Raw genomic sequence first — 6,196 nt, 5'->3', positions numbered from 1 at the left:
CTTATAAAAAGGCAGAAATATGGTGTTTTATTAATAAACTTACATTTATGGATATAAAATAGCTAAAAGTATTAACAAATATTTTATAAAAAAACATTTATCATTCTTCCTGGGGAACTTAAAGAAACAGAATAAAACATTTTCCATCGTAAAGAAAACTCCCTTAAAATATGGACAATAACAAAACTGCTAAATTCTTCCAGAATCTCTGTGTAGAGGAACCAAAAGAGATGTGCCACAGTTTCTGGATGATCCCCACAGAAAGTTCAATTAGTATTTATGTCTCTTTTAAATGTCACCATATAGTGACTGGCTGGGTAACATTTATGAAGAATTTTATATGAGATTTCCTTCACCTTGTTCACAATTAGATATTTATGGGATCATCCAGACTGTCTTCCAGGTGATATCTGGAACATGTCGGTTCCAGTAAGATATTCTATATATGGGAGAGACATGATATCTTCTTGGAATAAACTACGTATTCTCTTATTGCTGTTACCAAGTTCCTGTGAAAAGCAGATTTTTCCCACTGCTGACTCAGCTGGATCAGGGAGAGTGACTGAGGCAGATATTGAGCTGTCAGTGTTTTTATATAACATTAAAGTCCCTGAGGGTATGGCACCAAGCACCATTGAGAATTCCCCAACACTGACGGGAAAATTATATAGTGTAAGGAATTCATTGTAAGTAAGTAGTACTCCCTCGTTAAATTTTAAAACTTAGTAGCGGCCGCCATTGTTGGCAGCTGAAATTTGGCTGGGCCGCGCTATGAATTCTGGGATATGGTGGGCCACGAAGGACACACCCGACCCATCCTTCAAACTCGGGGGAATGAAGGACGCATTTGAAGGAGTCGAGGAGTCGGGACAGCCTTCGTCGCCTGGCTGTGACGTCATCGGCCTTCAAATGCGGCCTCCGGAGGATGCAGCCGACGTTTTGGGACACAGCTTGTGTGTCTTTGTTGGTCATGTGACCTCCCAGGGACTACACATGGAAACGAGCAGTTTAGCTCAAATCTGGCAGGTTTCCATCGTCTGTTTTTGTCCTGATGTCCATGAACATGAACACTGTCCCTGTCAAACACGTCCAGATAATCTGATCCAGTGTTGTTCTTCTTCTGTGGTGTTTGTGATGGAGCAGCAGCTGCTGATCCTGATGTCCTCCACCAAGGGGGCAGCAAATTCAGCTGACTGTCATCATTTATTAAAAAGATGTAACAATGTGACATAATGCAATATAATAGTGTCAGTTACACATTGTGGGTTGCACTGTGGCCAGAATGGACATTACCTCCTGCCTAATGGAAGCTGTCAGCCATCCTGCAACCATGAATTAGATAAGCAGAAGTGAAGGGATTGTTAACAACAATTTAATAATAAAATGTAATGTGATAGTTGCACTTTATTAGCTCCCCACAATCGTATGAATAATAACCATGAATGCACTGCATGCTCATAGCAAGTTCTTTAGGTTTAAAGTGAGATCCTGCTTTAAAGGGCGCTTCATCTGCTGGGAATGACATGTTTCTTCTAGTATGTAAGGCTCAGCCCATCTTACTGGGACTTACTTTTGTAGATCCACATGCTCTAAACCTGCTGCTCCATGATTGGTGCAGAAGCTTTAAGCTACTATTAACAAATAATGACCATGGACTTAGTTGTTACTACAATAACTTATCATTGAGCAACTTTTAATTTTACTTGTAAAACTATGCAAGTAGAATTGAATGGGGCACAGTGAGCTGAGCACAGGCCCACTCTGTGACACTCAGAGGTTTGTGGATATCATACTGAGAGTATTGGACACAGTGCAGCCAGCTTGCAGCCACTTTCCCACCACTTTAGCACAATGTTTACATGAGACTCAGCCACACTAATGTTCCTGGGCAGACATGTGGTGCAGCATGGCTGATGGCACTGTACCTGCAGCTGTCATGGACAAGAACCACTCAATACCTCACCCAAGCCAAGCCTGTGCTGATGTTGTGATCTGAGACCGAGACACTAACCCAGGATCATGATATGATGTTGTGAGAGTTTCACTAAGAATTAGCTCTGATTACAAGATTTCAATCTATCGTAACTCTAATTTGTATTTACTTCAGTTTGTTCATCTTGGAGCTGTGTGCATCTGAGGACAGTCTTATTATTACCAGGTGAGGATATGTAACAGCCACAGTCTGTAGAGATGATGTCACCATGGAGTGGTGATGTCACTGGAGCTGCCAATATGTGCTCCAGCCAAAGCTACACCAGAGGGTTGTGCTGTGTAACAGGTTGGTGCAGGTGGTGTTATCTACATTTGAACATTAGGCAACAGTCTCATGAAGACACTTTCTATTGTTCACTAAAGACCAACAATAACAGAGACAAAGGGAGAGCAGCAGAACTAGTGCTAACAATTAGCACTGCTAGCCTGCCCACCAACACCAGCTAATGTTCTAAAAACGATGATCAATGATTTTGCTGTAACGGCTCCAGCTGTCTGTGTCAGGGACACGTTGGAGATGAAGTGAGTGATCCAGTGACAAAGGTTTGGAAAGCTGCAGTCAGCTGAGACTAAAGGAGTCACCTGACCGAGAGACCAAATGTTTCACTGAGAACGTCCAGATGAACAGAATCAACCTTTGGGATAATCTGTTCCACACATCCATGTTTCACTTACTGCATTATATTTCCTCATTGCTGTGCACACAGGCCTGTGGCTTATAACCAACTCCAAGTTCAGACTCAGAGGCTGCTGAAGCTGTTTTCTGGAACAGAGACGTGTTGGATATAAAACCAACTCTTCTTTATGTGTCAGCACTGAGGAAAGGAGCAGCTTCGTTTCTAAGTGTATGAAGGACTGTAGCAGTGTGTGTGTGAGCTTTATTTCACAGACAGAACCATGTCAAAAACACAACTTCAGGTAAAAACAATACAAAATCAAAGAGTCTGATCAGAAGGATTAAACAGAGGAGTGTGGGACTGTTTTTAACAGACAGCAGGTTAAGCCAGGCTGGAGGAGTAAACTGAGCCTCGGTGTGAGCAGCAGTGTGTTTGACAGGAAGCTGAGATAAACAGTCTGGAGCCCATTTAGTGCTTCATATGAAAGTGTGAGGATTTGAAAGCAAATCTAAAATCAAGCAGGAGTCAGTGTGAGAATGATTTGTGCTTTTCCTCAGTCAGATGCTGGGAGTTTCAGTTCATCCATGTTCAGCGTGCTGTGCTTTGTGTAACAGGAGAATATGACAGTATAAATCAAGTCTTCATGTCACTGAAAGCCTCCACAGTCTGCTATGGAGGTGCATCAGTTTGGATTTACAAGAAGAACATTTCTTAAACCTGCCACAAGATGGCGCTCCAACAGAAGGGATGTCCACAGTGTAACACAGACACACACATACTGTGTGAATGTGTGAGTGAATGGGCTTTCAACACAAGGCTTCTGCTGCTACCTTTAATTACATAATTAGCTAACAAGAACAAACTGTTAATTACCACCAAAGAACGGCTCCAGATTTTAGCTGCTGACCATTTTGTGAAACGTTGATTACATCAGCTTATTGTTGATTTTTCAACCTTAATATCAGCTGCTTTAAAGGAGCCTCGTTCTCTCGCAGTAACAGTTTTCTTCACTAGATGCAGTGCAGGCACAGTCTGTGTTTCTAAACTACACACTAATGTTCATTGTTGTGCAGCTAAATCCTCCCTCTGGATGGGAAGAATCCCTGTCAGGCTTCAAACACCTGGCTTGGTGTTCTGGAGCTAATGTGTCACCTGTGAGGACTCTGAGATGAACACACAGCAGACACTTCAGTTCTCCGTCTGTGTGTCCTCAGTTTCCCAGCATGCCTTGGCTGTGGTGGTGGAGGTGAATGAGGGGGAACATGCTGCTCTGTCAGCACTCAGGTTTCATACCTGGTGATCTCAGAGGACAAAGCGGCGTTACAGCAGCGCACGTTGATGAGACCTGATGCTCTGAACAGTTCAGACTTCAGCCTCACTCTGAGAAAACAAACGACTGACTGTCAGCAGCAACTACACCTGCTCCATCAGTGACGGAGAGAAGAACTGAGACTGAGAGACATACAGCTGCAGGTCAAAGGTCAGAAACGCCCGCTCTTTGTACGGGTCAGGAGTTAGTACTGCAGAGGTCAGAGGTCAGCTTGCTGACAAACCATTTGAAACAGTTTGGAGCTAAAAGCACAACAGCAGAGGAAAGAAGAGACACTGCAGAGATGATGCAAAATATTGTGTTTTGTTCTCAGCTGTCAAAAAGTGTAACACACGTGTTCCAGCACAGCCTTTGTGTACTTTCACTTCTCCATACTGTCCATTGGAAATCCTGTTTGTTACTTTTTGATTTCAGTCCATGTGTCCAAAGCAAACTTCTGTCCCACACTTTCTCTGCTGACTCTTCACCGATGCTCAGATGATCTTAGATGATTTCACCAGAACTCATCAAAATTCGGGCTCCACAGAAACCCAGACGTCACTAAACAAGCGTAACAAGCAAAGTGAAAACTGGTCGTTCAGCTTTATTGACCAAAGATAAGCTCACATGTCACCTCATGACACAGACACTTATTTCCACAGCATGCACGAGGACTGACAATAAGTGTCTATAAAGCCACTTCTATCTGCCACACCTGTGCTTCTGTCATGGTTGCTCTCCTCTCACTCTGTCATTTATCCACAGTCTGCCTCCCTCTGCTCCGTCAGCTGACGTCCTCTCTACACCACCTGCTGTGTTTTATCCTGCAAAAACACATTTAAGAAGCGTTGCACCGAGTAACGGGAGTAACTGCTATAAAATACATTTAAAGGAGGTGGTGCTGAGTGCTGTGACTGGGGTCCCACCACTGACATCACGGGTGGAGGACATGTTGGAAAACTGCTACAAAGTGCTGTGCAGCCAGCAGAGCTTACAGTCTGTCCTGTGTGTCATACAGGCTCTCACACTTAGTGTTTCTGTGACACATTGAAGAGAAGTTTGTGTTGTTCACAGTTGTGCTTGTACTGAGTGACAGCTGACATGACCTAACAGGAATAATGTGTCTGTGCTGAATGAGATGTAACACACAATGAAGTCTTGATGCATCTCAATCATCCAGGAAAGTGAGTCTGTTGCTTCTGTTCATCTGGACGCAGCGTTTTGTGGGAGAAACGTGTCGTCATCATCAGGTGACGTCTTCAGTCTCAGCTGCAGGTTTCAGTCTTACAAACAGGACATTTGCATAAAGACTGAAAGCAGCTGCAGGAACGATGGGCTGGGAGCTCCGTTCCTTCATCTTAATTATGCAGATTCTCAGGACCATTGATCAACAACCACTGATCCATGTCCATGAGTCCCATTCACAGAGATGTGGGAATGGCTGCAGTCACAGCATGTAAGATGGAAATAAATGAGAAGTATTTAGCTGAAGTGGATTTGATTTATGTTACTTCTTTTTTAACTTGTAGTTCTACATTGGAAGATTATTGTGATATTGAAATATAAAAATACATTTATATTCTATTATTTTCTCAAAATAAGCGTCACACTCGTGGAAGCCGGTGTAGCCGCCGAAACGCCTGCATTTATGGAGACTTTCAGCCCCAGGTAGGCCAGTTATGGATCTTCGGATCTACATTATGTCAGCAGCTGTTCTCCACCGTGAACTGTGTTCAAACAAACACGCTCATGCCTCACAGACGACAGCTTACAGTCTGTAGAGATAAAGTGACTTCGTACAGCCCCGACCTGCAGACGCTGTGCGCAGAGGTTCAGGAGCAGAAGTCCCGTTGTAAACATATCACGGCAGACCCGACGATGTTTGCATGAACGCGCTTTTCAGCATCTCTTTATTGACCACTTTACACACACGGTTGCTGTGCGCACACAGCCGGCTGTAGCTTTGCAGCTCACAGCCCGACACACACCAACAACAGCAGAGAGAGCACAGACGTTAAGGCGTGATTGCGGGTGCCGCTCAGGTGCGTCCGCCTCCCCTGCAGCGGCGCTCCAGACCACGCCCACCACACGCAGTAACCAGGTAAAATACATACTTAGGCAGAATTTTGCAAATATCTATTTTTCATTTTGTAGCAGCATAGAGCTTTTTTCCAATTATTTTTTAAAAGTCAGGTCAAGGCTCCAAAAGCCCAAAGGCGATATAACAGTTTGTGTTTGCTACATGGATCATTGTAGTTCAGCTTTCCTTTGTTATATT

This window comes from Mchenga conophoros, linkage group LG3, assembly GCF_057382185.1.
Source record: "Mchenga conophoros isolate Kocher_MC1m ecotype Shallow Benthic linkage group LG3, M_conophoros_male_GT1.1, whole genome shotgun sequence".
Taxonomy (NCBI): Eukaryota; Metazoa; Chordata; class Actinopteri; order Cichliformes; family Cichlidae; genus Mchenga; species Mchenga conophoros.
This window is presented reverse-complemented; position numbering follows the sequence as displayed.